Source organism: Myotis brandtii, unplaced genomic scaffold, assembly GCF_000412655.1.
Source record: "Myotis brandtii unplaced genomic scaffold, ASM41265v1 scaffold280, whole genome shotgun sequence".
In the NCBI taxonomy this organism is placed as follows: domain Eukaryota; kingdom Metazoa; phylum Chordata; class Mammalia; order Chiroptera; family Vespertilionidae; genus Myotis; species Myotis brandtii.
The window spans coordinates 998,521-1,007,551 of NW_005360677.1; the positions used below are offsets into that span (position 1 = coordinate 998,521).

Consider the following 9,031-nt stretch of genomic DNA (forward strand, 5'->3'; position numbering starts at 1 on the left):
TGCCTGAGGCTACCCAGCAGAAGCCAGCTGTAAAGCAATGCAAGTTGCCCTGGGGCCTTGGGGCAGCTGCAGTTTGTTAAGTAATTTTCAGATTACAAAGGGCCGGGCCTTTCATATGCAAAAGCCTCCATGCATGGCTTGGGTGGGGCGGGGTCCCAAGGAATCAACAGCGCGGGCGGAGCGAGCAGTATGGTTGCTCTCAGTCCTGCCCTCAGAGGCCCGGCAATCGCTGCGAGCGCCTCCGAGAGAAAGCTGCCCTCAAGTTCTGACCGATGGCAGACAGTCCTGTTTCTCCCCATATGAGTCTGGGTCCCCAGAGACTCGCCCGGAACTGGAGCTCAGAGCCTGAGACTCCCTCCCGATTGAAGAAGACAATCGTGTCCTTAGCCGCCAGCCCTCTCCGCATGCACCTCCGCACCTTTGTATTTACTTCAGCACCGCACCTCCTCTGAGTCTCGGTATGCTTTTCTCTTTCCTTCTAGTTGTAGAAATTCCACTCAGCCAGCCTTCCTGTGGTTCTGGATGATGTCCGTTATGTCTTGTAGTTGTATTTTTGAAGTGGTTGTGTGAGGCAGCAAACTCCCGGTGTTTACCTATGCCGCCATCTTGGTTTCTCCCCCAATTTATCTTTTTTAAAAATATATTTTTTCATTGGTTTCAGAAAGGAAGGAAGAGAGATAGAAACATCAATGATAAGAGAGAAATTCCTTGTGCTTTCCTACACTCCCCCTATTGAGGATCAAGCCCACAACCTGGGCATGTGCCCTGACCAGGAATTGAACCATGACCTCCTGATTCATAGGTCAACACTCAACCACTGAGACACACTGGCCGGGCCCATTTCTCTCTTCATGAGGCATTTTATACTCTGTAACAGTCTCATTTTAATGATTCATCAAACTCAGGATTTTGAATTCAACTTCCATCAGTGTATGGAAACAGAAACCCTAGTGATGGTCTTATAAAAATGCCCTTAGAGTCACTTTATTGACATACACAAATCAATATAAAATTTTACTGCTTACCAGCACTGAGTAATATCTGATGAGGGTGCATTTTTTTCTTCCCTTTAGATCAGTCAGAGCCTAGTAAACCATAGGAGGTATTTCCAAGAATGTAATTGTGGGAATTGGTTACACAGGTTGAAGACTGAAAAAGCAAAAAGTAGACACTGATATAATCTGAATACTAATAACTTGAAACAGCTACCAGGCCTGGGGGAACAGAGAAGAATCTGGGAGCTCAGAGGCGGCCCCCACTCAGCTGGTAATCTGACCTCTGAGTGGGATGCCATGCAGCTGTTGCTCAGCTACCAGGGGATAGGGGGGCACAGCTGGGGCAACACTGAAGAATGAAAACGGCAAGGCAAGGAAATCCCTTCTCCCTCCCCTTTTCATCTCACAATGTTGCCTCCCCTTGCTAAAGCGTAGCTGGAAGCTGGCAGGCAAGTTTGATAAACAAGGTTGGCTGACCAAGCCCAGAGCTGGGTGTAGAGCAGTTCAGATCAAGTGAAGAAAGAGACGAGATGAATAGCCAGCACAACCTTGTAGGGGAAGAAATTGTTATTGCCTGGATTTTAGCTTTAGTAATGAAAATTGCAACCAAGTACCTCCAAGCATTTAGCAAAGAGCAAATTATGATAGCACTATTATTAGAGACTTGATGGACACAAGCCCTGCCTTCAAAGAGCTTACAATATTGTTTTCACAAAACCTCCACTCTTCCTTAAGTCATTATGAAGTTGTGTGGTTAAGCTTGTTTTTCTCACATATTATGTAAAAGTATAATTATTAACTGGATTCTCGGGCTGTTATTAATGTTAATGAATATTTATAAATTTCATCAACATATTTAAATGAAAACTGTTATGTGATTGCAGCCTTACAAAATTTTGTTATTTTCAGATGCTCCAAATTAGTAAATTATTCTTACTCAAGGCAAAACTATTTCTTTTCTTTTAACCAATTTTTTTGGGGGGGGGTGATATGTTAATCTTTTTTTATTATAGTTTACATTCAGTATTATTTTGTATTAGTTTCAGGTATACAGCACACTTCCCAAAGTGCTCCCCCGGATATTTCCAGTACCCACCTGGCACCACACATAGTTATTACGATATTATTGACTATATTCCCTATGCTGTACTTTGCATCCCCTTGACTGTCCCTTCACCATTTTCATCCAGTCCCCAGGCCCCCCCTCCCCTCTGGCAACCATCAGTCTGTTCTCTGTGTCTGATTCTGTTTCAGTTTTGTTTGTTCATTTATTTAAGGAAAAACTATTTCTAAACTTGAGCAGTGCTATTCTCTTGGTTCTTAGCATAAGAAAGGGACTTGATTTTTCTAATGACAATTTGCTCTAACATCATTAGTTTTAAGTTTCAAAAGGATATTATAATTATTGGCTTTTAAAGTTCATTTTGTTAAAAGTCAAAGTAATAAATTCATATGATAAAAGATCAAATAGAAGCGTTTAGAATAAAAATCAGTCTTTTGCCATATTCTTCCACTACCCCCTTCCCACTTTTTAAGAGACAATTTCTTTAACTGTTTTTTATTATAGTTTATTTTGTTTATAGTGTTATCAAACAACTTCTGCATAACTCCAAGTAATATCTATACCATCTTTTCTTGATTTATCAAACTTGGGTATTTTTCACTTCCTTGTAAATAAGGATTACCTTCCTGTCTCCTCTATTTTTGATAGTTATATTGTAATAATACTAAGTTCTTCCATCTCTTCTTGATAGTATCCCTGACTCCCATCACTGTGTAAAGATAGGGTGGTAGTGCTCCTCACCTTTGTCCACCACTCCATCCCTCTCCTACATCATTTTTTTCAGCCTTAATCTGCTTCTACATTGTCATAGTTCATAGCTTTTACATTCTTTTTTATATTCTGTTTGATTTTCCATATTTTTATCTATAGTTGGAGTCTGAAAATGGAAAACAATAAACTGCATACATGACTATATGGCTTTTGCTCTGTAGAGAGAGCCCAGTGGTGTGGGAGGAGGATATATTTTTCTCTGCAAGGCCAATATCCCTTGGGCTATTTGAAAGAGAATATTCCTAGGATGGTCAGATGGGTTCTTCTTATTTTGAGTAGAATTAAGCCACACTTTACCTTGCTTCTGTTTTCACTTTGACTTTCTTGTGCAATTGTTTTCTATTTTTCCTGCTTTGGTGAGATTTTGACCCATTACCCTATGTCCCCCAAAAATCAAATCCTATTTTTAGCTCTTTTGAGAAAGCCTGTTCTGCTTAGTAAAATTTCTGTCTTAGTTAAAAAGTTTAGATTCTGGACATGTCTGGGAATGTAAGTTGAGCCTCTGGGTTTTTCTGTTTCTGTTTGGACTGTAGATACAGTCTTACTCTGAGACTTTGCCTTAGGCAGTTCTTGCAGCTTTTCTTTTGATATGATAATGTCATTGATTAGACTAATGCTTTCTTTTACATTTCGTTATACCTTGATTAGATTTCCTGGCCTGCCTTTTCCTACTTTGATTTTTAAATTACTCTCTATACTTAATCTCATCTATTATGTGTGGATTAGACTAAATTTAACTCTCTTGGACATTTTATCCAAATTCCCGTAGCTCCCCTGGTATTAAGAACTTCAATGCCAGGGTGCTGAGACAAGAAAACCTGATTTTTCTGTGCTCTCTTCCATTATCTTTCAGTCCCACTCTTATTGCCCTGGAATGGCAAAAGCAGAGACTTCTCTGTACCACAATGCACCCCCCTTTATAGTTCATATAATAAAGAAGAACCTTCAGATAAAGCACATGTTACATCCCCAGGTGATGATCCAGGCTAAGAAAGAGGTTTTAGTGAACTTCTTACCATGTTACATTAGTGTTGACTAATCTGCTGACCGTCAACTGGCTCCAGGTGATAGACAGATATGCCTTTTTAATTTGGTGTGGTGTTTAGAATTCTGTGTTGCTGGTGCTTTTATTTTGTTTTTCACATCTGTTCAGAAGAATCATTGTCAGGTCTATGTTTTCCATTTTGTGCACTGTCAGGAAATGATGCTTGAGATGGTTGCCTGTACTTTCTTTGTTTTATGTCTGGGAGAACTGTATCTTAGTTGTTAGAGTTAATATAATAAAGGGCTTTTTACCAAGACATGGAAACAACTTGTGTCCTTTGACCAATGATTGGATAAAAATGCGGTACATATATGCAGTGGAATACTACTCAACCACAAAAAGATGAAATACTGCCATTTGGGACAACATTGATGGATCTTTAAAGTATGCTAAGTGAAATAAGTCAGACAGAAAAGGATAAGAGCCATATGATTTCACTTATATGTGGGATATAAAACAAAAAGCAACAGCAGCCCAGCTGGTGTGACTCAGTGGTTGAGTGTTATCTATCCATGAATCAAGAGGTTCGATTTCCCGTCAGGGCACGTGCTCGGGTTGCAGGCTCGATTCCCAGTAGGGGCATGCGGAGGCAGCTGATCCAATGTTTCTCTCTCATGGATATTTCTATCTCTCTATCTGTGCTCGGGTTGCAGGCTCGATCCCCAGTAGGGGTATGCGGAGGCAGCTGATCCAATGTTTCTCATGGATATTTCTATCTCTCTATCCCTCTCCCTTCCTCTCTCTCTAACATCAATTAAAAAGACATATTTGCCCAGCTGGCGTGGCTCAATGGTTGAGCATCACAGTTCGATTCCCAGTCAGGGCACATGCCCAGGTTGTGGGCTTGATCCCCAATGTGGGGCCTGCAGGAGGCAGCTGTTTAATGATTCTCTCTCATCATTGATGTTTCTATCTCTCCCTCGCCCTTCCTCTTCGAAATCAATAAAAATATATTTTAAAAAAACATTTAAAAAATAGCAACAAACAAAACATTTATAAACACAGACAACATTATGGTGGCTACCAGAGTGGGAAGGGGGTACAGGGGAAGATGAATAGGGTAAAGGTGGGTCAAATATATGGTGATGGAAGGAAACAGGACTTTGTGTGGTGAGCATACAATTGAATATACAAATGTATCATACAGTTGTATACCTGCAACTTATATAATCTTATTAACCAATGTTACTTCGGTAAATTAAAAAAAAGAAAGAAAGAGGGCATTTTAGATGCCTGACTCAAAATCTTTTGTCCTCAAATTAAAAACAAAACAAAACACAGAGATGGAGGTCTAATTTAAAGGTGAAGAAATTGAGGCCCAGCCCTTGTGAGAATAGTCAGAGAATAAGTCAAGAAGGATAGAATCATAAAAACATAGTAATTCTGGCATAATAATAATATTAAGCATATGTGCTGGGCACTGTGTATCTGGATGGTCTCATTTAATCCTCATGTCCTTTTGAGTAAAGGAATTACCTTTTTCTTTTCATTAAAAAGAGTTGAAATTGAGACTTAGAGGTTAGATAACATCTAGGGGTTCTGGATATGGAGTAATAGTCTGTCCTGTGGTTTTGTGTTTTTTAAAAAAAAATCATATTATCTAATATGTTTTCAACCATTAGCCGTTCCTATCAGTTTTGCTATCCAGAGAATCTGACTCCTCATGGATAAGTGCTAAAAGGCATCACTGAAAATGTCTTGGGGAGGGTGGGCTTGATGATCTCCAGCAGTGTGTATGTTAGTCATATCAGGCTTTAGGCAACCTATTTTATACATTATTTTTTGAAAACATTGAAAGCATCATTGACAAGTATCCCACTCTGCTTCAAAGAAGTTTGAAATACCTTTGCCTTTGCTTTTTCACAGAGTGTGCTGAATAAAAATGGTTAGAGAGGCTGAAGGATGGGATGTGGAGTGAGGTAGAAAGATGAGGCACTGGACAAAAGTGACAAGCCTGTGAAGCAGACAGCTATTGATTTATGCAGTAATTGCATTCTGAGAAAATAATTGAAATCCATTATGCCAAGTGCATAGTGTACAAATCCCTTTGAAAAGCAGTTAGATGCCATCTAATCCCAAATCATTTAAAAACAATTTTGAAGTACCCAGAATTCTAAAATGCCCTAAGCAGTTCATCTCTTAGTCTAGAAGAACAGTGAAATGGATGGAAAATAGTATTTTAATGTTGTCTTTCCCTCATATGTTATTTTTAATTGTGTGACTTAAATAGTATTAAATTGCATTTTAGATATGGACAAATCTGGGAGGTAGGATATATTCCCTTGAATATTCTGAAACACACCAAACATAGGATATGGAAGAAACCTCTCTTTAATTTTTTTTATTTTGACATAATTTCAGGCTTTTAGAAAAGTTGCAAAAGTAGTATAAAAAACTATCATTACCCAGATTTCCCAAATGTTAATATTTTACCATGTTTTCTTTCTTGTTTTCTCTCTATATTAAATGCTTATTATTGTACCAGGTACCTGTTCAAAGCTCCATTTGAAGAAATGAGGGTGTGAGTTTATCTATGAAGGTATTATGCCACACAGAACTGCAAGGCTGGGAGATGATCTCAGGCACAAAAGAAAGTATAGAAAGGGGTTTCAAAAGATAGACAATTATTAGATCTTTTTGGATTTGTGGCATCCTTTTTGTAATTACATTGAATTTTATTTTGAACTACAGAATACTCCCTGAGATAATCAAATAATTCCAAGGATAAGAATCACTTGAGTCACAAGGATGAGTTATGGTATGTATGTGATGTGAGAGTGAAAAGACAATTAAAAGTTAGAGTCGTCCACCCCCCCCCCCCCCCAAAAAAAGAAATTGGAGACAGCACCAGAATATAAAACAGAAATCAAGGACCTTAGAAAAGTAAAAAGTTAGGCAGCTACATGGAAATAGTTGACCTAAAGAAGAAAGATATCAGGATGAGGCTTAAGAAAGCAATTACACAGAGGAACAAAGGATTTTAAAAGTCTTTAAAGAAGGAAAAGAAAACCTTAATAATAGAGTAGAATAAATTGAGAAAAGAATTTCGCATGAATAATTATATTTTTACTTATAGCCACAAAGGTCATATTTCTATATCTATATGGCTGCCTTTTTGTGGGGTAAACTCTAAATATGCATACATTCTCTTTCATAGAGAGTGTCTTTCATAGAGCAGAAGTTTCTAATTTTAATGACGTCCAGCTTTGTCAGTTATTTCTTTTCATGGATCATGCCTTTGGTGTTGTATCTAAAGCACTGTTGCCATACCCATGGTCATCTAGATTGTCTCATGTTATCTAGGAGTTTTGTATCTTACACTTAGGTGTATGCTCTGTTTTGAGTTACTTTTGAGTGTCAAGTCTATGTCTAGATTCACTTTTTGGCATGTGGATGTCCAGTTATTTTATCACCATTTGTTAGAGACTGCCTTTGGTCCATTGTATGTATTACCTTTGCTCCTTTGTCAAAGATCAGTTGACTGTATTTATAGAGGCTTGTACCTTTACTTTTTATTCTGTTCTATTGATCTGTTTGTCTGTTCTTAATACCACACTATTTTGATTACTGTAGCTTTAAGTCTTAAAGTCAAGTAGTGTCAGTCTTTCGACTTTGTTCTTCTCTTTCAGCATTGTGTTAGCTATTCTGGGTCTTTTGCCTCTCCTTATAAACTTTAGAATCAGTTTATCAATATCCATAAAATAACTTGCTGGGATTTTTTTATTGGGATTGCATTGAATCTGTAGATCAAACTAGAACATCTTGATAGTAGTATTGAGTCTTCCTACTGTGATGCTTATTTCTCCTTTGATTTCTTTTTTGTTGTTGCTAATCCTCACCTGAGGATATTTGAGAGAGGAAGGAGGAGGGGGAGGGGGAGGGGGAGGAGGAATAGAACCCGCAACCCTTCCATGCCTGGGCCAACACTCTAACCACTTAGCAACACTGGCTGGGGCCTCTTTGATTTCTTTTTATTAGAGTTTTATAGTTTTTTCCCCCCCTAAATAGATCTTATTGATATTTTGTTAGATTTATACCTACTAGTAAGTATTTCATTGTTTGGTTACTAATGTAAATAGTATTGTGTTTTTAATTTCAAATTCTACTTGTTCATTGCTGTTATATAAGAATTGATTTTGTATATGAACTTTGTGATTACTGTAGCATTGCCGTTACTAGTTTCAGGAGTTTTGTTGTTGATTCTTTTGGATTTCCTACATAGACAATCATGTCATCTTGAACAGAGGAAGATTTTTACCCTCTTCCCAATCAGTATTCTCTCTCTCTTTCTCTTTCTTTCCGCATTAGCTAGGACTTTCAGTACAGTGTGGAAAGGAGTGATAAGTGGGGGCATGCTTGCATTATTCCTGATGTTAGCAGGAAAGCTTCTATAGTAGTCCCTGCTTATCCACAGTTTCATTTCCAGCAGTTTCGTATATCCACAGTCAATTGTCATGGCTCAGTGATTAAGGATCACCCGAAATATGATGATCCTTCTGATGTATCATCAGAAGGTCAGTAGTAGCCTAACGCTGGTTCACAAGGTCTACATCATTCACCTTGCTTCATCTCATCCTGTAGGCATTTTATCATCTCACATTATCACAAGAAGGAAGGATGAGTACTGTACAATAAGATCATTTGAGGGGGAGAGAGAGAGACCACATTCACATAACTTTATTATAGTATATTGTTATAATTTTTCTATTTTATTATTTTTGTTAATCTCTTACTGTGCCTAATTTATAAATTAAACTTCACAGGTATGTATAGAGGAAAAAAGAATATATAGGGTTCTGTATTACCCATGGTTACAGGCATCCACTGAGGGTCTTGGAACACATACCCTGCAGATAAGGTGGGGGGCGGTTACTCTAGTATTAACATTCTTTATCAAGCATCCACATTGAAACATCTGTAGATTTGTATTGGGAATGTAGGAATTTGATTTATTAGGTCAATAATTTCTCTTCTAGAATACACAGGCTTCCGTGAGCCACCTGTGTACATGTAAATGGTATCCTAACATCCTTCCTACTTGGATCACAGATGACCAAATTCTCTGAGTTGGTTTGGGACCTGAAGAAGAGTCAACGAGTTTATTCTCCATTACCACAGATGATGAAAGATTGGTTCAGACGTAGAGAAATTACATTA

General features: G+C 38.1%; 1 protein-coding gene across 4 annotated transcripts in view; it reads left to right on the forward strand.

Moving 5' to 3' along the window:
- The window catches only part of NRF1 (nuclear respiratory factor 1), a 95,958-nt gene that overhangs the window by 7,028 nt on the left and 79,899 nt on the right, over positions 1-9,031 (forward strand). The window contains exon 2 of one of the 4 annotated variants that reach the window (XM_014541844.1): positions 8,924-8,929. The exons of 2 other annotated variants lie outside the window; for them this stretch is intronic. The gene's annotated coding sequence lies outside the window, so the exon portion shown is untranslated. Of the gene's footprint in view, positions 1-6,360; positions 6,414-8,923; positions 8,930-9,031 lie in introns of those variants that run through there. One more of the 4 variants, XM_005868941.2, reaches the window with a different exon arrangement.